Source organism: Miscanthus floridulus, chromosome 19 (assembly GCF_019320115.1).
Source record: "Miscanthus floridulus cultivar M001 chromosome 19, ASM1932011v1, whole genome shotgun sequence".
Lineage (NCBI taxonomy): Eukaryota > Viridiplantae > Streptophyta > Magnoliopsida > Poales > Poaceae > Miscanthus > Miscanthus floridulus.
The window spans coordinates 6,697,958-6,720,840 of NC_089598.1; the positions used below are offsets into that span (position 1 = coordinate 6,697,958).

Consider the following 22,883-nt stretch of genomic DNA (forward strand, 5'->3'; position numbering starts at 1 on the left):
AAACTTACAATAAAATCCAAACTATTGTGGCAGAGGTCCGCGCCAAGCAAGCGCGCAGGTAAACCTAGCGCGCTCGTCGTCTATGTCAAACTTAACTGACTCAAACACGTCGCGCGCAACGCTACGAGGAAAGGCCGAATGCCAATACTCCCAAAGCTCTCCGCTCACATAAATACCATCGTTGTAGAGAGTCAAAGACATGACATCTTGCATAGGCTCCCGATTCAGAACCTATGCAAGGTTAAAATTTTCCACAAAATCATTCAGAGCAAAAGAAACTTTATTTACAAGAGCCCAACTAGACTACAATATACAAGTCAAAATAGCTAAGTCTTACAAAGAGCCTAGACCTCTAGCGCCCCGGCCGCAGTAGAAGTCCCCGGAACGGAGCCCGCATCAACTGTGGGCGGGGACCGCGCCTACGGCCTCCGACCATCACCACCACCGATCGTAGCGCCCACCGGAGCGCCATCAGTGGCGGAGGCACCGCTCGTGGTCACCGAGCGTGGAACTGGCGAAGGCCTGCCCGCAAGACTCTTCTGCGCATCCTGTAGCACAGGCTAAAATATCAGTGGCACCGGCAATGAAAGCCTTCACAGCTTCGCAGAAAAGCAAGGAGAGAAAAATAGCGGCTACAAAGACTAGAAATACCTTCGCCCTCTTTTCCTTCGCTAGTTTTTGGGCAGCAGGTCTCCCAAATGGAGCCCAAAAGTACCCAATGAAATTTCTCAAGGTTTTTCACAAACCAAGAGAAGCCTCACCAAGCTCCTCCGGTGAAACATCCTCAATTTTCCACGAAGGGAAAATCCATAGAATGAATTATAATATGATGAAACCAATAGTTGATTCCATCATATTGTCATATATCAGCCGATATCACAGTCATACATTGTAAGATTACAAGAATACAAGATATTACATCACTGGAGAACACACCTATTACAGAGTTAATCTAGTGGAAGACTATCGAGTGAAGGCTCCTTCATGGGTCATCATCAGAGTTGGCGTAGTGCAGCGTAGATTCCATCTCCGAACCAAACTTGAGCGTAGGCACGAGACCTCCTAATCCTTCTAAAGTCAGCATCTCTAAGAAGCAGGAAGATCTGCACACCACCAGATGTGTGGAGGCCATGGTCAGCACCGATGAGCTTTAGTGGAAAAGATAAAACAAGGGGATCTGGCGATCCTAACATTTGGCTGTGGTTTGCATCCTTAGCGCATGAGAAGCAAGTAACAGTAGTAATGTAATAATAATATCCAGTTTTAACACATTCCCAGCCACACACATCCACATCCATCCATATCTATCCACCATCCCATCCCAACCATAACCACACCACCATCACCTCATCTCATCTCACACACTCAGGTCGACAGGCCGACTCCCTCTCGGCACTTGTCTCAATGGCCCGCAGCCCCTGGCTCATGGCCGGAAAATACCCCAAACCCTAGAGGGAGGAAGGAAAGACTCATCTCCTATCTAGTTTAAGCGAAACCTAGGAAAGGTCCATAGCCGACAAGTCAGCATATGTATCGATCGATCAACCAAACACTCTGTAGAGGTTTTACATACCCACAAGATAGCCATCCTTGATGGTGCCCCGTCTAGGTAGATTCTGGTCGCTTGCTAGCCTAGAACGATGCCACCCTACCTCTCAGCCCTGGTACATCCCAAGTCTAGTCTGGGATGGCTGATACTGTGAGTCGTAGACAGAGCCGGGGCCCTCCGGATGTTAAGAGCCATGTCCACAAGGCCTCCTAAAGTCTCGGAAGGGTGTGGGGGAAACCGCGCACCCCGTACCTCCTTGCACACATTCGCCTAGCAGTAGTGGCATTGTTCTACCAAGTAGTCTGATCGTCCCGCACCATATAGGGTGAGTGGGATGTAAAGGATTCCTGGTGAGTCTGAGTACTAGTAAGTCCTTAGGGATTGACCAAGCCAGAATGTCTCCATCAGGGTTTCCATTTTACGTGCCACCACAGCACCTCTACCCCAGGCTCCACCTCTCTGAGGTTCACACCCAAGGACACCTCCAATTACCATTTACCCGCCACAGGTATTCCACATCCAAGTGCCTAGGTAGCACCACATGGCAAGACTCGCCCTAGGCTTGTCATTATTCTAGCTCGGTCGACACAACCCTCACTCTCCACGCACCCAAGGCACACATGCAGCACGCTCTCACACCACCTTGTCCGGCACCCATAGCCAAACCATTCCCAGGGGGTTCACCACCAGCATCATATCCCCGATATAATGCGAAGTGGAGTTAATAATAAGTGTAGTGGTGTAATATGCAAGCAAGCAGGCAAGTAAGCATATAAAAGCGAGTGAATGCGCAAAGCAGGGTGACGTGGTAGAGTGGGTTGCATCAGGGTAATAATGGCTCAGGTAGTAGCATGCATCAAAGTACTAGCAAAGGAATAATTATAAAGCGCTAGTAGTTCTAGATATTATGCAATGTCTAATAGGATTCTCTAAAAGAGGGTGCTGCCATGACACCTGCGATGTAGAGGTAGTAGTGGTACAATTCTCCATTCGTTGGTGTTCCATTAGCGGGGTCACCTCCTCCTACGTTGACTCCATTCCGCAGTCCTTGTCATCGTCCACGTTCTCTTGGTCCAATCGTCAGCTACTTCGCGAAGCAACACGCAAGGCAAGAGAGCACTCAACACTCGAAAAGATGACAAGATGCAGGAAAATCCAATAACACCAGCGAGGCAATAAGAGATACATGGCTTAGCCCTTACGGTGGTTGTCCAATTTCCTCGGGCCAAATAATCACAAGTGGTGGTTTGCTAAGCACAAGCTTAAGTCATGGCCAAGCCAGTATGGCTTTAGGATAGATAGTTTAAGCCAAGGCTTATCCATAGCAACACCACGGCTCACGTCCTTCGATCCAGGCGTCATGAAAAGGATGGGAATCGGGGGGACGGGCCCAATGAAGGAAAAACGACGGGGTTCGGCTCTTATAGTCTTATCCCGTAAGTCACTATTGGATACAAGAAGTAGACAAGAACGAATAACACTATTGTAACTTGGCTCCAACGTTCTTCGGCTTGCCCGCTATAGTAGAAAGCGGTAGCGCAAAGAGATTGGACATCAACGGTTTCCCTCGATCCACATGACACAATAACATCGGGAGCCAAGAAGATAGTCGTTCAACACAGCAAATGCGGCGGGGTTAGCTAGGCACGTCCATGTTATGTTCCCAGACACATCTTTGGGGAAGATGTTTTTAGACAGTCGATCGGGTCAACACACACGGGTCCGAGGTACGACATAGACCATAGCTTCGCTAACAAAAGGGAATAGTCCGGTCTTTGATCCAATCGCTATGGACAAGGTGGGATCGAACAGAGTGGGCTATCGGGGCAATAAGAGCAGAAACAACCAAGAGCAAGGTCCACTTCTTTTAACACACATGCTACGACAAAGTTAGGGCATCGGAAGGAGCGACAAGAACACCAAGTGCGCAAGCCACTCGTAGGGTACCCGACCTGGGTGCACTGGCACTGAGTTATTTCTTAGATTCAAAGCGGTGCAGTTGCCACCGCGAGAATCAGAGAAACATGATGGTCAAATGGGGTACAAGCATACAAGGGCTTGAGCATGTGGAAGCAACTAAAAATGAAAGAGAGGCGTAGCTCCATGGTCATGGTGAGGTGAACTCGCGGCCACAAGCTATACCAACATGTGTTGGCATCCATCATTCCACGATTGTTACCTCCTAGGTCATCTCCCACAGGCTAAGACATGAAAGGCTCGATGTGAGTGGGTGATATCCGCATCGATATCGATATCGATATCGAATCCATCACGACCATGTTCAAGGGCTGAAGGCAGGAGCTAACACTCGTGGTACTATGAAGCCAACTAAAAAGCGACGGGTCAAGTTACACTCGGAATCATGGTCATGGAGAGACGGATCCCGCGATCGTAACGTCTGAACGAGGTACGATCCCTCAGCCAGCTCGAAGGCTCAGCACACCAGCAATAACACCAATAATCAGCGATAAGAACCAAACACGACCGAAGACGCAACAACTCGACACGACTGAGGAGTAGCACATTCTATAGGTAGGGATAGGCAGACCTACACAAGGGCATGGTGTAGATAGATATAGATAGATCAAGATCATGTATTGTAAGTGGACAAATGAGTATAAGAATGAACGGGAAGGGGCTTTCGTCGGTGGTCGGAGATGTCACCGAGGTGGTCGGTGAGATCGCCGTCGTGGTCGGAAGGCTGGCCGAGGTGGTCAGAAGGCTAGCCAAGGTGGTCGGAAGGCTGGCCGAGGTGGTCGGAGAGCTTTGCCGACGTGGTCGGTGAGATCGCGGAGGTGGTCAGAGTGATCATCAACATGGTCGGTGAGATTGCTGAAGTGGTCGGATAGGTTGCCAACATGGTCGGAAAGGTTGTCAAGGTGGTTGGAGAGTACTTAAGGGTTGGTCCACATCATGGTGCTTGTCTTTAGAAAAATTATGAAACTAGTTTCATAATTTTTGGTCAACGTATGAATTTTCTACGGATTTCGGAGATTAAATCCATTCCTGAAAAAGAAGAGGGAGGCCACGGTTTCTACTGGGCCGCCACTGGGCTGCTCGCGATGTGCATGTCCACAGTGATGGTGTCACGTGTGACGTTCTCCGAGGCCTTGGGTGAGCAGCTCGCGACCGTGCCCAGCGGTGCTTGACCGAAGAGCCTGGGGACACAGACACAGTGCGCGCTTGGCTCGCTGTGACACTGCTCAGTGCATGAGTGCCAGCGTGGCCAAGGTCAGCCTTTGGATCTGTGTAAGCATGCATCCAAGTGGTGGCCATGGTCGTGAGTGTGGTGGCAGGGTCCAAGGTCATGGAGGTGTAGGGTCGGCTGAGCTCACCATGGTGAGGCCACGATGGCGGTGCCATGCCGTGGACATGAGGGCGAGGCGGTATGTGTGCGAGCATGGTCATGGCCACGATGAGGTTCGCCGACGGTGTGGCATCGAGGCAAGGCAGGGTCTGTGCGGCCGGGAGGCTCTGGGCTCATGCGGGTACAAGGAGCATGGTGTCCACGATGTTCTATGGCTGGCGGCTAAGGGCTGCAGGCGATAGCCGTGACCGTGAGGGCGAGGTCTTGGGTCGACTAAGGCAAAGAACACCTGTGTGTGCATGTGTCTAGGCCAAGGTTAGGGCTATGAGCGTGACGGAGGGATCAGAGGCCCGATGGTGGTGTGGAGATGTCACGGTGCTGCAGCTGGCACCGCGTCGTGGCATCGTGCAGGGTCACGACGAGGTCCGCCAGCGGCGTGATGCCGAGGCGAGGCAGAGCCTTGACCGGTGAAGGTAGGGACAGTGTGGCCTTGGCAAGGCAGGGGCTGTGCGGTGCGTGTGCGGTGGGCTGGTGGCAGCGAGCATGATCGGCCAGTACTCGCATCCGTGCCTTCGCAAGCTGTGTTCGTGCGGTGGCTAGGCGAAGCGGAAGCCGTGGTGTGTGCGGGACGTGGTGGTACCGAGGGCTTGGCCTCATGTCTCCCCCAGTGTGGGGAACATGGCAGCACGAGCATGGCGACTCCGTGCACTATAGACATGGGAGAAGGCTAGGGAAGGTCACCAGAGGTGCTAGTGAGGTTAGGCTGGTGGTGCGGTGGCGATTCGGTGCCGTGTCGAGTTGACGCAGCGCCGTGCCGAACATCAATGGAGAAGAAGGCGTGCTTCATCTTCATCTCCGGTGGCCACGATGGCTTGGTGGCATCGGGGCTCATGGCGCTGGTCATGGGCTTGGTGGTGTGGCCTTCGTCGTCATGGCCGCCGGTGTCATGGACGCGCCTGTGCTTGGTGACGAGGTGGCTCCCTGAGGCGGCGATTGTATGACGGTGTGGTCGGGGTCCTCTGTTCGGCGCCAAGGGCGGAGCATGAGCTCACGGCAGCCTACGGTGAGGACATGGATGTCGTCGTGGTTCAACACGAGGTCGTTGACGTCGTGGCGGAGCGGCTCGCGGTCGTCGTGCTGGTGGCGCGGCTCGGGGGTGGGGCATGTGGTCATGCAGCAGAGGAGGAGCATGGCGTTGGGGAAGGGTGGTGATGGCCCAAGGCTTGGCCTGTGGAGAGGGTGTTGGCATCGCTGGTTCGGGCGGCGTTATGGTCGGCGCTACGGCCACGGTTCCGGGAACGGCTGCCTAGGGAGCGTAGCACGCACGGGCGACATTGTGGGGGCGTGCAGAGGGATCTTGGTTAGCGTCGCCATGGCCAGGGGCTCCGGTGAGGCAGTGGAGGGCCACGGCCAGCGACGGCTGACCGGCGTGGCTATGCAACAGGGTAGGGCAGAGCAAGGAGGGAGGGAGAGGGATGGAGTGGTGGCGGCTACAGGGGGAAAGCTCCAGAGTGGGCAGCGTTGGGGGTACTTATAGCACGCCAGCTAGGGCTCCAGTCGCTGTGGACGGCAATCCTCGGCTTCTATGCGGAAAAGGGGCACGCGGCGCGCATCAAATGGCACGGACGCCGAGAGGGAGCAGGTGAGGGCGCTGGTGTAGAGGCGGCTCCTGGTTTGCCTTTGTGGCACGGCGGCGGCTGCTGGGAGCGTCTGCTCCCGCTAGGGCTTGGGGTTGGGCAGCTTGTGGCTGCTGGGCAGGCACTAGTGGGCCGCGCAGCTGGGCCAATAGGCCATGGGCTACCGCACCGGTTGGGCCAAGGCGCTGGTGAGATGGGCCAAAGAGAGGAGCGAGGGCAGGCCGGGCCATGGCTTGGCAAGGAGAGAGGGGGGCTTGGTTGGGCTCCTGCCGCTGGCTAGGCCGGTGCAGGGAGAAGGGGAAGGAAATGCTGAGCCGGGCCAAGGCGTGAGGGGAAAGAAGAGAGAAGGGTAGGCGGGCTAGGCCAAAGGGAAGGAGACGGTGGGCTTGGAGGAAATTGATTCAAGGAATTTGAAATGAATTTAAGAGAGATCACGTGCAATATAAAGAGAAGTTGAAGTACAACACAATGAATTTCAAGAGGAGATCAAAATAATTAGAGATGTGATTTTTATGATTTCGGATCAAATGAGTTCAAAAGAAATGTGATGGGGATTTATGAGATGTCCCAAAGGAAATTAAGAGGGGTTGCTATGGATGGTGCACTCTGACACGAAACCCAAAACCAGATAAAGAACTCCAGCAAGCTCCTACAAGTAATTCTATATGCATGCAACAATTTATTTATAAATTGTTCTTAGTTTGACCTAGCATCTACATGCTTCACACATTGCAGGAAAAAATTTAAAAAGTTCGTATTTTTGGCTTCTCAAAAACTCGGGTTGTTACAGTCTACCCTCCTTATAGGAATCTCGTCCTCGAGATTTAGGTGTTGCTCAGTCGGAGATGAGGCGGGGTGTTGCCTTCGAAGTCCAAACTCCCATTGTGTTGCTTCTTGATCGGGGTAGTTGTTCCATAGAACCTTGCAAAAGGAATTGTCGTCCTTTTGTTTTCTTCGATAACTCAATCCAAATTTGTACGGGGTGTCCAAGGATCTCTAGAGGATTTTGTCTAGTCATATGGTGGTCTTGGTTCATAGCCTACTAGGTTAGCCAGGGTCCTAGAGTCACATGTAAATAAAATAGCTTCGATATTCTTCACTCAAGCAATATAATCACAAGAAGCATAAGAAGCAAAAAGATCCAAGCACTCAAGCGGCATTACAACTCCTATATGCATAGTGTTGACTTAAGGCGACTCCTAAGCCTTCGAGTCTCACACATCTATCGATCTTGCGTGGGCGACAAAGGGAATCATTTCCTAGTGGTCAACTTTTCAAATCGGGGATAGTTAGTTACTAGTAGAACTCAAGGTAGAGACGGGGTATCAAGTGTTAGTAGCTATAACTCCACTACAGATAGAATGTTTGGCTTCTAAACTAGTGTTTGGTACTAAAGGTCTTGTCCTAAGGTCAAGTATGGCTCTGATACCAACTGAAACATCCTCAATTTTCCACGAAGGGAAAATCCACAGAATGAATTATAATATGATGAAACCAATAGTTGATTCCATCATATTATCATATATCAGCCGATATCATAGTCATACATTGTAAGATTACAAGAATACAAGATATTACATCACTAGAGAACACACCTATTATAGAGTTAATCTAGCGGAAGACTATCGAGTGAAGGCTCCTTCACGGGTCATCATTAGAGTTGGCGTAGTGTAGCGTAGATTCCATCTCCGAACCAAACTTGAGCGTAGGCATGGGACCTCCTAATCCTTCTAAAGTCAGCATCTCTGAGAAGCAGGAAGATCTGCACACCGCCAGATGTGTGCAGGCCATGGTCAGCACTGATGAGCTTTAGTGGAAAAGATAAAATAAGGGGATCTGGCGATCCTAACATTTGGCTGTGGTTTGCATCCTTAGCGCATGAGAAGCAAGTAATAGTAGTAATGTAATAATAATATCTAGTTTTAACACATTCCCAGCCACACATATCCATATCCATCCATATCCATCCACCATCCCATCCCAACCATAACCACACCACCATCACCTCATCTCATCTCACACACTCAGGTCGACAGGCCGACTCCCTCTCGGCACTTGTCTCAACGGCCCGCAGCCCCTGGCTCACGGCCGGAAAATACCCCAAACCCTAGAGGGAGGAAGGAAAGACTCATCTCCTATCTAGTTTAAGTGAAACCCAGGAAAGGTCCATAGCCGACAAGTCAGCATATGTATCGATCGATCAACCAAACACTCTGCAGAGGTTTTACATACCCACAAGATAGCCATCCTTGACGGTGCCCCGTCTAGGCAGATTTCGGCCGCTTGCTAGCCTAGAACGATGCCACCCTATCTCTCAGCCCTGGTACATCCCAAGTCTAGTCTGGGATGGCTGATACTGTGAGTCGTAGACAGAGCCGGGGCCCTCCGGATGTCAAGAGCCATGTCCACAAGGCCTCCTAAAGTCTCGGAAGGGTGTGGGGGAAACCACGCACCCCATACCTCCTTGCACATGTTCGCCTAGTAGTAGTGGCATTGTTCTACCAAGTAGTTCGACCGTCCCGCACCATATAGGGCGAGTGGGATGTAAAGGATTCCTAGTGAGTCTAAGTACTAGTAAGTCCTTAGGGATTGACCAAGCCAGAATGTCTCCATCAGGGTTTCCATTTTATGTGCCACCACAGCACCTCTACCCCAGGCTCCACCTCTCCGAGGTTCACACCCAAGGACACCTCCAATTACCATTTACCCGTCACAGGTATTCCACATCCAAGTGCCCAGGTAGCACCACATGGCAAGACTCGCCCTAGGCTTGTCATTATTCTAGCTCGGTCGACACAACCCTCACTCTCCATGCACCCAAGGCACACACACAGCATGCTCTCACACCACCTAGTCCAGCACCCATAGACAAACCATTCCCAGGGGGTTCACCACCAGCATCATATCCCCGATATAATGCAAAGTGGAGTTAATAATAAGTGTAGTGGTGTAATATGCAAGCAAGCAGGCAAGTAAGCATATAAAAGCGAGCGAATGTGCAAAGCAGGGTGACGTGGTAGAGTGGGTTGCATCAGGGTAATAATGGCTCAGGTAGTAGCATGCATCAAAGTACTAGCAAAGGAATAATTATAAAGCGCTAGTAGTTCTAGATATTATGCAATGTCTAATAGGATTCTCTAAAAGAGGGTGCTGCCATGACACCTGCGATGTAGAGGTAGTAGTGGTACAATTCTCCATTCGTTGGTGTTCCATTAGCAGGGTCACCTCCTCCTGCGTTGACTCCATTCCGCAGTCCTTGTCATCGTCCACGTTCTCTTGGTCCAATCGTCAGCTACTTCGCGAAGCAACACGCAAGGCAAGAGAGCACTCAACACTCGAAAAGATGACAAGACGTAGGAAAATCCAATAACACCAGCAAGGCAATAAGAGATACACGGCTTAGCCCTTACGGCGGTTGTCCGATTTCCTTGGGCCAAATAATCACAAGTGGTGGTTTGCTAAGCACAAGCTTAAGTCATGGTCAAGCCAGTATGGCTTTAGGATAGATAGTTTAAGCCAAGGCTTATCCATAGCAACACCACGGCTCACGTCCTTCGATTCGGGCATCATGAAAAGGACGGGAATCAGGGGGCGGGCCCAATGAAAGTAAAACGACGGGGTTTGGCTCTTATAGTCTTATCCCGTAAGTCACTATTGGATACAAGAAGTAGACAAGAATGAATAACACTATTGTAACTTGGCTCCAATGTTCTTCAGCTTGCCCGCTATAGTAGAAAGCGGTAGCGCAAAGAGATTGGACATCAACGATTTCCCTCGATCCACACGACACAATAATGTCGGGAGTCGAGAAGATAGTCGTTCAACACAGCAAATGCAGTGGGGTTAGCTAGGCACGTCCATGTTATGTTCCCAGACACATCTTTGGGGAAGATGTTTTTAGACGGTCGATCGGGTCAACACACACGGGTCCGAGGTACGACATAGACCATAGCTTCGCTAACAAAAGGGAATAGTCCGGTCTTTGATCCAATCACCATGGACAAGGCAGGATCAAACAGAGTGGGCTATCGGGGCAATAAGAGCAGAAACAACCAAGAGCAAGGTCCACTTCTTCTAACGCACACGCTACGACAAAGTCGGGGCATCGGAAGGAGCGACAAGAACACCAAGTGCGCAAGCCACTCGTAGGGTACCCGACCTGGGTGCACTGGCACTGAGTTATTTCTTAGATTCAAAGCGGTGCGGTTGTCATCGCGATAATCAAAGAAACATGATGGTCAAATGGGGTACAAGCATACAAGGGCTTGAGCATGAGGAAGCAACTAAAAATGAAAGAGAGGCATAGCTCCATGGTCATGGCGAGGTGAACTCGCGGCCATAAGCTATACCAACATGTGTTGGCATCTATCGTTCCACGATTGTTACCTCCCAGGTCATCTCCCATAGGCTAAGTCACGAAAGGCTCGATGTGAGCGGGTGATATCCGCATCGATATCGATATCGATATTGAATCCATCGCGACCATGTTCAAGGGCCAAAGGCAGGAGCTAACACTTGTGGTACTATGAAGCCAACTAAAAAGTGATGGGTCGAGTTACACTCGGCATCATGGTCATGGCGAGATGGATCCCACGATCGTAACGTCCGAACGAGGTACGATCCCTCAGCCAGCTCGAAGGCTCGGCACACCAGCAATAACACCAACAATCAGCAATAAGAACCAAACACGACCAAAGACGCAACAACTCGACACGACTGAGGAGTAGCACATTCTATAGTTGGGGATAGGCAGACCTGCACAAGGGCATGGTGTAGATAGATATAGATAGATCAAGATCATGTATTGTAAGTGGACGAACGAGTATAAGAATGAACGGGAAGGGGCTTTCGTCGGTGGTCGGAGATGTCACCGAGGTGGTCGGTGAGATCGCCGTCGTGGTCGGAAGGCTGGCCGAGGTGGTCGGAAGGCTGGCCGAGGTGGTCGGTAGGCTGGCCGAGGTGGTCGGAGAGCTTTGCCGACGTGGTCAGTGAGATCGCGGAGGTGGTCGGAGTGATCATCAACGTGGTCGGTGAGATTGCCGAAGTGGTTAGAAAGGTTGCCAACGTGGTCGGAAAGGTTGTCGAGGTGGTCGAAGAGTACTTAAGGATTGGTCCACATCATGGTGCTCGTCTTTAGAAAAATTATGAAACTAGTTTCATAATTTTTTGTCAACATATGAATTTTCTACGGATTTCGAAGATTAAATCCATTCCTGAAAAAGAAGAGGGAGGCCACGGTTTCTACTGGGCCGCCACTGGGCTACTCGCGATGTGCATGTCCATGGTGATGGTGTCACGCACGACATTCTCCGAGGCCTTGGGTGAGCAGCTCACGACCATGCCCAGCGGTGCTTGACCGAAGAGCCTAGGGACATGGACAAAGTGCGTGCTTAGCTCGCCATGACACTGCTCGGTGCATGAGTGCCAGCGTGGCCAAGGTTAGCCTTTGGATCTGTGTGTGCGTGCGTCCGAGCGGTGGCCATGGTCATGAGTGTGGTGGCAGGGTCCGAGGTCATGGAGGTGTAGGGTCGGCTGAGCTCACCATGGTGAGGCCGCGATGGTGGTGCCATGCCGTGGACATGAGGGCGAGGCGGTATGTGCGCGGGCGTGGTCATGGCCACGACGAGGTTCGCCGATGGCGTGGCATCGAGGCAAGGCAGGGTCTGTGCGGTCGGGAGGCTCTAGGCTCATGCGGGTACAAGGAGCGTGGCATCCACGGTGTTCTACGGCTAGCGGCTAAGGGCTGCAGGCGATAGCCGTGACCGTGAGGGCGAGGTCTTGGCTCGACTAAGGCAAAGAATGCCTATGTGTGCATGTGTCTAGGCCAAGGTTAGGGCTGTGAGCGTGACGGAGGGATCGGAGGCCCGATGGTGGTGTGGAGATGTCACGGTGCTACAGCTGGCACCGCATCATGGCATCGTGTAGGGTCACAATGAGGTCCGGCAGCGGCGTGATGCCGAGGCGAGGCAGAGACTTGACCGGTGAAGGCAGCGATTGTGTGGCCTTAGCAAGGCAGGGGCCGTGCGGTGCGTGTGCGGTGGGCTAGTGGCGGCGAGCATGACCGGCCAGTGCTCGCATCCGTGCCTTCGCAAGCTGTGTTCGTGCGGTGGCTAGGCGAAGCGGAAGCCACGGCGTGTGCGGGACGTGGTGGTACCGAGGGCTTGGCCTCGCATCTCTCCCGGTGTGGGGAACGTGGCAGCACGAGCATGGCGACTCCATGCACTGCAGACATGGGAGGAGGCTGGGGAAGCTCACCAGAGGTGCCGGTGAGGTTAGGCTGGTGGTGCGGTGGCGATTCGGTGCCATGTCGAGTTGACGCAGCGCCGTGCCGAACAGCAACGAAGAAGAAGGCGTGCTTCATCTTCGTCTCCGGTGGCCACGATGGCTTGGTGGCATCGGGGCTCATGGCGCTGGTCACGGGCTTGGCGGTGTGGCCTTCGTCGTCATGGCCACCGGTGTCATGGACGCGCCCGTGCTTGGTGACGAGGTGGCTCCCTGAGGCGGTGATTGTATGACGGTGTGGTCAGGGTCCTCTGTTTGGCACCAGGGCAGAGCATGAGCTCGCAGCGGCCTATGGCAAGGACATGGATGTCGTCGTGGTTCAGTGCGAGGTCGTTGATGTCATGGCGGAGCGGCTCGTGGTCGTCGTGCTAGTGGCACGGCTCGGGGGTGGGGCATGTGGTCATGCAGCAGAGGAGGAGCATGGCGTCGGGGAAGGGTGGTGATGGCTCGAGGCTTGGTCCGTGGAGAGGGTGTTGGCGTCGCTGGTTCAGGCGGCGTTGTGGTCGGCGCTACGGCCACAGTTCCAGGAATGGCTGCCCAGGGAGCGTAGCATGAGCGGGCGACGTCGTGGGGGCATGCAGAGGGATCTTGGTCGGCGTTGCCATGGCCAGGGGCTCCGGCGAGGCAGTGGAGGGCCACGGCCAGCGACGGCTGACCGGCGTGGCTGTGCAGCAGGGCAGGGCGGAGCAAGGAGGGAGGGAGAGGGATGGAGCGGTGGCGGCTACAGGGGGAAAGCTCCAAAGCGGGCGGCGTCGGGGGTACTTATAGTGCGCTAGCTAGGGCTCCAATCGCTGTGGACGGCGATCCTCGGCTTCTGTGTGGAAAAGGGGCATGCGGCGCGCATCAAATGGCATGGACACCGAGAGGGAGCAGGTGAGGGCGCTGGTGTAGAGGCGGCTCTTGGTTTGCCTTTGTGGTGCGGTGGCGGCTGCTGGGAGCGTCTACTCCTGCTAGGGCTTGGGGTTGGGCAGCTTGCGGCTGCTGGGTAGGCACTAGTGGGCCACGCGGCTGGGCCAACAGGCCATGGGCTGCCACGCCGGTTGGGCCAAGGCGCTGGCGGGATGGGCCGAAGAGAGGAGCGAGGGCAGGCCGTGCCATGGCTTGGCAAGGAGAGAGGGGGGCTCAGTTGGGCTCCTACCGCTGGCTGGGCCGGTGCAGGGAGAAGGGGAAGGAAATGCTGAGCCAGGCCAAGGCGTGAGGGGAGAGAAGAGAGAAGGGCAGGTGGGCTGGGCCAAAGGGAAGGAGACGGTGGGCTTGGAGGAAATTGATTCAAGGAATTTGAAATGAATTTAAGAGAGATCACGTGCAATATAAAGAGAAGTTGAAGTACAACACAATGAATTTCAAGAGGAGTTCAAAATAATTAGAGATGTGATTTTTATGATTTTGGATCAAATGAGTTCAAAAGAAATGTGACGGGGATTTATGAGATGTCCCAAAGGAAATTAAGAGGGGTTGCTACGGATGGTGCACTCCGACACGAAACCCAAAACCAGATAAAGAACTCCGGCAAGCTCCTACAAGTAATTCTATATGCATGCAATAATTTATTTATAAATTGTTCTTAGTTTGACCTAGCATCTACATGCTTCACACATTGCAGGAAAAATTCTAAAAAGTTTGTATTTTTGGCTTCTCAAAAACCTAGGTTGTTACATCCGGACCCGGCAGCGCTCCCTCCGGAATACTTTCGATATGCGTACACCCACCGCGCACCAAAAGCTTGGTGTAATTCGCTACTCCCACTAGCGCCCCATAGTCCGTACAGCCATTGATCAGACCGGGGAGCTTCGCAAGGTGACGCTTTAGCCAGGAGGCAAGGGCGTAGACGCTGTCTTCCTCTAGAGGAGCGGAGGTTTCGCCTCCGAACTCAGCGATGATGGCCCAATAATGGCCAACGGTTGAAGCAAGGACCCCCTTGACCGAGTACAAATGCCTCGTCGTCAAAGACAGCTGCTCCCCCACCGCAGCTGCGGATTCCTTCTCTGAGGCCAGCTCTTGCCGGAGACCCTCGGCCAACTCGTTCGCCCTGTGGGCCTGCTCGACGGACAAAACTTCTACATCCTAGGCCTTGGTGAGATCAACCCTCAAAGCCTCCTTTTCTTGTTCCTTCTCTGCTAGAGAAAGGCGAAGAGCTTCAAGGGAGTTGGCCAAACCCCCTTTTTCACCTTCCAGGCGCTCGTTCTCCGCCTTGAGCGCTTCAATCGCTGTATCTCGGTCGGAGACCTTGCGAGTGCAGCACTCTTCCATAACAACGGCCGTGTGATACCCCTACGATCAGAAAGAAGAAGACCAAGGCGATCAGTAATAAAAACAAAAACAAGTATAAAGGTGAACATACACCAAAAAAGGCAAACCGCCAAAGACGCACCAAGCTCTGGTGTTCTAGATGAACACGGAGAAGTTAGAAGAAATCCATGTCCCTCAGACGCTGTTTGAAGCGATCTGTTCAAAGAAGAACAAAAAAACACAAAACCATAAGGTGAGAAAAGCAAATCTCACAATAAATACACCAACTGCCAGAGACCACCTCCGACGTCTCCAAGAACCCTAAGATAGCAATCTTCCCAACCTGAGATAGAAGTGTCAGAGGAGCCTGTGTAGCAAAACAACAACAACAACATCTCAGGTCAGAGGGCCGATCAGAAATAGGCAATAACAATAGGCCAAAAGACGAGTAAGATAAAAACACTATATACTCACTCAGACCCAGCGCCATCGGCCCCGGCTACCCCGGACCAAACCCGACGCTGGCAGCGGCCGCTCGCTCCTCCGAGGTGAGGAGTCCAGCCATGACATCACATAAAAAGCAACAAGTACACAGTATTAGCACTTGATAGAATACATAAACAAATAAACTGGGCGAAGACAGTAAACACAAAAATGTGCGCCAAACAAACTCACTCATAAAAAGCCAAGGCTAGGCCGCCTGCCAAGCCCCTTGGGAAGAAGTCTCCGCCCCATCATGCGACGAAGGCCCAAAGGGCTGGCTCTCCTTAGCCAGTGGCCTGGCAGGCGGAGGGCTCGAAGAAGACTGAGCCACCAGGGCCTGCTCAGCTAGCACGACCTCTAGTGTGAGGGAAGGCGCAACAACGGTAGGAGACGGCGCAACAACGGCGGGAGACGAAGGAGCGTGCTCTAAGATGACCTCCGCGCCCTCTTCAGAACTTGAATACAGCCTGCCAAAAATGTCGGGCATAGGATCAGCGGCACTAGCCTCCAGCTGTTCGGCAACACTCGCAGCACCTTGCAAGGAGCGCGCCAGAGCAGCGCTGGCCTCCGGAAGCTCCGCACCGCTCAAAGCGCCGCGCACAGGGCGCAACGGAGCTACAGGAGAGCCGTGAACCCCGTCGCTCACGACCCGCACGTCCACTAACGGGACGGAGGAGCTCTAAACATCTTCACTGCCACCGGAGGCAACGCCCGCACTACCGGCCGAGGACACGGCCGGCGCGATCACCAGAGCACCGGTCTTCTTCTTCTTTTTCGTAGGCGCCTGAGCAATAGCGGTGCCCTTCCTCTTCTTGGACTCGGCCTTCACTGTAACATTCTTTGCGGATGCCTTCTTCTTCTTCTTCTTGTCAATCGAAGCCAGGACCTCGGTGGGAACCTCGCGCTCCTGGTAGACGATCTTGAGCTCGTCAAAAACTCGATTGAGCCACGGAATGGTGCCTGCCATGGCTCTCCGAGACGTGTACTCACGCTCGGAAATTTTGCCAACCAACCCGACGGTGGCCTCCTCAACGTCGGCAACGAAGCTATCCTCCGTCACCCCTCCCCCAAAGACTGGCCAAAGCGGGGGAAAGGAATCCCGGCCTCTGACCCAAAAATAGGAACCTTCACCTTTTCCAACCGAAAGGCTGGGTTGTCTCTGCCTAGGGGCCAGTAGTTGGAGGCCATAATTTCCTCCACCAGGTCACGGCCCCCGGAGTAGCGACACGCTGCCGCAAAAGCCCGGTCGCAAGCCTTCCTCACCGGAGACATCTCCTCCGGTGGATCCATGCGCGTATGCGGCGCCATCACCTCCATTCTTGAAGTCAATGGATACTCCACGACCTCCGCACCATCCTCGGTAGTGCCGCGGACCCCGTAGGTCTTCACGTAGAACCACTGCTCAAGCCAGTCACGGTCCCATTTGCCTTTCTGGTAAAAAGAAATCTCCAGGTGGTCTACGCCTTGGTTCCTCTTTGACATGAAGGTACAACTACCATACTGGTAGATCACCTCCACCTCCTTGCCCTCCCACATCTCCTTCTTCTTCTTCGGCTGCTTCTACAGCTCATAGTAAGCGCAGAAGGTGTCCACATCTGGCTCGGCGCCATAAGAAACACATGCCCAGCAGAATTTGTTGAGCGTGAGGAAGGCAGTAGGAGTCAGATGATGGAGTTGGACATTGAAGGTCTCCAACACCCGGCAGAGGAAGGGGATGTTAGGAAGTCAGAGGCTATAGGTGAAGAAGTCCCGAAACACCACCGCATATCCCTCCTCCAGCTCCGGAACGGTCTGGCCGAGCGGAGGGATCTTTACCCTCGAAGAAGGAAAATATGATTCCTTCAACATCTCCGCGACTGCCTCTTCAGTAATGGAGGGGCCAAAATCCCATGACTTTATCGCCATGTCTCTGGAATCCACAGCGATTAGGTCTTCGACGGACGCGGAGACACTCCCCAAATCCTCCTCCACTAGCTTTTCAAATTCCAACGCGGAGACAGAGGCAAGCATGCACTCCAGCCGGCGGCCCTAACGCCGAGAAGGTGGCGATAGGGTCCGAAGAAGGCAGGCCGGCGAGTATGGGCGGAGGTGGAAAAGAAAGCCACCGTGGTGGCAGCCTAGGCGGAAGACGCAAGCGGAAAGACGGAACGCGCGAAGGCAGCTCAGGCGAAAGCGAAGAGAGCAGAGAGCGATTTCTCAGAGGCAAGGAAAGCGAATGAGTAGTGCAGGGGGGGACCCACCACCAACCCCGCCCTTATATAGGTCGTGGGCGGGCGGTTCGGCTCCCACCGTACAACGGTCATCTCCGGAGAATTCGCCTGCCGCACAACGGTCATCTCCGGAGAAGTTGCAAGGTATATAACGGAAAGCAATACGGCGTAAACGGCCACAACGTAGGACAACGGCTAGTTTTGCAGCCTAACGGCTACTATGACAAGACCAGCGGCCACGCCAGAGCGGGTCAGGGGGGAACCTGCGGGGATTGGTCGGAGACATGACTACGCGCAGTCTCCGCCCCCGCGGACGTCTTTGCTTAGGGCGTTTTGAGCTCACGACACGCTCGGGCGGACCGTGGTCTCAAAAGGGGGGAACTGTTGTAACACGGCCTCCGAGAGTGGCGGAGACCTACGTGGCCAGCAGTTCGCAAAGATGTCTCCGACCAACTACCTAAGCAAAAACCCAGCTACCACGCCTTCAGACCCAGAAAGATGACGGCTTCTCAGACTGCTTGCAGGACGCTACCGGTGACCCTGGCGCAGCCTCCGCCCGGTTAGCTCGTATATGTCTCTGGGCGGAGGGGGCGGAGGCCGCCCCGCTGCAAGGCTAATCAAGTGCTAATGTTACCTACGTGTGTGTGCAGGTAACCAGAGGAAGGCGCTCGTGGACGGCGCGGGCGCGCCGGTTCGGCCTCCGCTCGTAGGGGCAGAGACCCAAGCAGGAGGACGGCAATACTGGGCGTCAGGGGTCTATGGCCTCGGCGTCCCAGGGGCGGAGACCAACGGCGGAGGTCCAAAGGCCCGTCGCCGAATCCTGAGGCCTGATGGGGCAGAGACCGACGGCGGAGGTCCAAAGGCCCATCGCCGAATCCTGAGGCCTGATGGGCCGGCTGATCGCGCAGGCCCAGTACCTGAGGGCGGCATGACAAGATTACCCCCGAGAGGAAAGGCGAGTAGTGGAATATTTCGAGAATGTACTGTAGCAGTTGAAGGGTACTATTGTAAACTCTGTAAAAGTGGTAGTTGAGCCCTATAAATAGGGAACACTTGTAACAGTACGCCAGGCTGGAAAATGAATTAATGAAACCCTAGTTTTACGCGCCATTTCCCTACACGCCCACTTGTCGTGCCTGTTTCCCGAGCCTCCGCCTGAGGGCAGCCCACGGCAGGCGGAGGCCTCTACCTCCTCCATACTGTCTGAGACCGCAAGTCTCAACATCTTTGTTTGGATGATACTTGCTTGTTCGCTTGCTCGTAAATGATCGTAAATTTTCAGCTGGGAACAGTGTTTTTCTCTTACACCAAATCAGCCAACAATAAATAATCAATAATCGTTTACGGACTCCCGAACAGGTATGTTTGATTGGTTGTAGGGATCCAACCTTAGAATTTCGACGAAAGCTTCCCCTGTTACATGCAATTTCACATACACTGCCCTCCGGCTCCTTTCCTGCTATCCAGCACTCCCAGTATTATTTACTAGCTCCTCTTTGCCCAAGCTCCCATCACCATCAACACTGTCCTCCTCCCAGCTCGTTCGTACGACGGCCGCCTCCTCCCAGCTCGTTCGTACGACGGCCGCCCGCTAACAAAGGTCGGCGCCCGCGTGAAGAAGGAATGCCTCGCGTCAAGGAAGTAGAGAACACAACTGGATCTACACATCAAGTACAGCGCCCCCTACAAGCTAAAGTACCCTCTTCACCCAATGCATCAGTGTTTACATTGGGAGATGATGAAGAGATTTCATTTTCTTCATATAAATTTCACAGCAAAGCAGCGATACAAGTACTCTTCTTTTGCATGTGCTACATACAAGTACTACTGTTCTCTTCCCAACAACACTATTTTCTTGGAATTGCTCCTCCCAACCAACACAACCATCATCAAAATTCATACAAGTTACAACAATTTACAGCTATAAGAAATATTCATTTAAAAAAAAATCCTACAACTATGCCAACCTCTACTAACTCATGGGTATATGAGAGACTGGTACCAAATCAAACATGTGTGTACTCACATCTCCACATTCTTTGCATCATGCGGTTCAACAAATTAAGGCCCATGTTAGCACGCCCAGTATATGCCGTGGTACACTCTTCAGCGATAGAAACTGGCTTTTGGACAAAGTTTTTCTACAGATCCATCCGCTGGTCCATCTACTGCCCGTAGCTTGATCTGATATAGCTTTGGCCACAGTTTCCCTGTCACTGCAAGTACCGTACCAAAAAGGCTCATCAGATCAAATTTCAGCCCAAGGCCACTTATCACCCAAAATGAAAAAAAGAGAGTTCATTGGGAATGCTTAAAGCTCACCAAATAATCTGTGGCTTCTTTCATCCCAAGCTATCCCGTTTAAGACATCAATATTCTGGAACAGAGCATATTTCATTTAGGACATCATGTAATTTCTCCTATATATTTGGGGATTTTCGTAATGATGGAACTGTTTACTTGTTTCATCCTGTTTCCGCTACAAAACTACCATGAGTACAGAACAAAATGGAGTTTGTTCCCGAATGGACGATTGCAAATGGGTATTATGGAGTAAAGGAAATATAAAAACACAACATAAAGGAAAAAGGAAAAAAAATAACACCATAAACTGCCTACCGTATTGCCTGAGTTCCACAACTGCCGCCTGCAGGATTACAACAGCACAAATATCATTACTCTGACGTGGGAATACTGATACTGTTATAAGCGTGTTGTTTAAAATAAAAATAAAACATACCTCAGCTCATGAAGAAAGATCCAGCCCACCACTAGGCCATCTTCAGGGGACACTCTAGCTATGCAATCTGTCTGCATATCATAGCTTTCAAAACTCAGATGCCCAGGTCACACATTATAGAAAATTACAAGGTATCTATCTCTCCGTACATTGATAAATCATATATTAGTAGGGTACAGCAAAATTACATAGAAATACAGCAAATCACTTAGCAACAGGTGGAGAGAATTGGGTAGAGGAACTCCCATAAGATGGCTAATTATCATGAAAAATCAGAGTGAGTGCATTGTAGTAAGGACTCAGCAGCCTATTTGGCAGCGATAGGCCAAATGAAGAGCATCACTCAGTGAAACTTGGTCGCTTTGAGGAAAGCTGAGGTACACACCATGGAAATAATAATCGGAGAAGCCTTTAAACCTCATTCATATTTGGTCTAAGATACTAATGGTGCCACTAAGATATTAATGGAAGATATAGTGGTCCTTGCCAAATGCAGTACATAGTTACACTAAGATATTTCATAATAAGATATGTTAGCTAGGAGGAACTACATCTAACCTGCCAGACATTTGCCCAGACTTCACCATCTATATACTCCAGCTCATTAAGATAGGGGACTTCATTACCATGATACTTGACAGTCACCACTTTCATGACTGCATGAAAATAATTGTTCAACAAAAAAGAAAAAAGAAATCTAAACGCTAATAGAATATCAAGCAGAAAGAATAGTAACCTTCAAGTGACTTTGGATCCAGCTTATACAGCATGGAAGTGCCATCACTGCCAAAAAGAACTTTGCCATCAGTCGCCAGACCCCAACCATCTCGCATTTTATGGGTAAAACTCGTGCGCTGCATATTTGGTATATAGGAAATTAACAACAACAATAACATACTCATGCACTGAAAGTAAACTGGCAAGCAAATAAAAGCTCAAGAGACATCAGTAAATGCCAAGCAATTGTGCATCCAGAACTCACAAGAAAAGTACCATCACGAAAAAAAAAACTGATACCCAAATTAAAAGTGGGATTTTAGAATTGTTATCCAGGGTTAAAAGCAATAGGTCTGTGTGATTGATGTAATCATAGACACAGGGCGGCAGCATACTTTGGAGAAGTTATGTCGATCATATATAAACCCTTCGTTCTTCAACCAGGTAACCTGAAACAATCTACAGAGTGAAACAAATGAAAATGAAATAGGGTCTGAATGGGAAGGATACAAACAAAGTAAGCCCATGCCCATTATCTTTGAGAAAGGCATTGGCATGTGAGGTGGTTATGCACCTGTCACTGAGAAGAGTTAAACCTTCTCCAAAAATATGTCCGTCCATTTGGTGGTTAACCAAAACCTATAAAATGGTGAATTGCCAATCAAACTTTAAGAGAAGCTAAGTAAAATAATCAGGTGATGAGTGAGCGAACAAAGAGCGCCACAAGTATGAGATATGTGATGATAAACATGAGTAAGCATTGAAGTTAGCATACTTTTCCGGTCTGAAGATCAACCTTTCGGACAGAAGACTGTTGAGAAGCCAAAAGCAGAGACATTTAGTGGGATACAAATGTAGGATGATCAGAGGATTGTTTGTTGGGCACGGTAGGAGCGAACATTACCCTGTGATAGAGGCCAGTGGACTCGAAAAGAGTGTCATTTTCCGCGTACAAGAGACCCTACATCCGAAGCACACGATGCAGCAGAGTATAATAAGTAAGAATGCATCGTCTTGAACACTGAACTATAAAGAATTGAGAAAATACGGTGTTCTTTTTGTACTAGAATAGAAGCCCCATGTGTTGATGAGGCACGCACTCATCAAGTAGTACAGGAAGAGAATTTCCCCATTGGTGATGAGGTTGAGAATTGAGATCAGATCTCACCTCAGGAAGAAAGAAGAGAAGAAAAGCACACCTGGGTGAAGGCGTCCTGGTCGTGAGGGTACTCGCGGACCAGGTCGAAGGAGAAGAACCTGGTGGCAACAGCTGGGTGGGCGAGGAGGGCGGTCGGCGGGGACCCGGCTCGCCTGGTGGCGTAGGCGGCGACGAGCAGGAGGAACGCGGCCAGCGCCGCGGCTACCGCGATGAACGGGCCGCGGAGGTAGAGCGTCTTTGTGGGCGCTGGCGCGGGGGCGGGGCGGAGACGGAGGCGGGTGTCATGGCGCGACGGTGGTGCGGCGGCGGCGGCCTCCGTCGGGAGCCGACGGGCATCTGGGACAGCCAGTTGAAAAAGTCAACGTGTCCACACGCGCCTACACTTGGTTTCCTTGGAAATAACTATTCTTCCTTTATTTTTATTTTTTTCATTTCATTTCATTCAAGCATATAGTCATTTTTCAAAAAAATGGTAATAAAGAAGCATTCGTTCATTGAAGGGTGTGATTATATTTCTCCAATGTGACATCATCGCGCGTTGTCTTTTCAATCACGAAGATGTACAGGTAC

The 22,883-nt window shown here is 51.7% G+C and overlaps 1 pseudogene; it reads right to left on the reverse strand.

Moving 5' to 3' along the window:
• Positions 1-19,527: 19,527 nt before the first annotated feature.
• On the reverse strand, positions 19,528-22,670 carry LOC136527907 (glutaminyl-peptide cyclotransferase-like; annotated as a pseudogene).
• Positions 22,671-22,883: the final 213 nt, after the last annotated feature.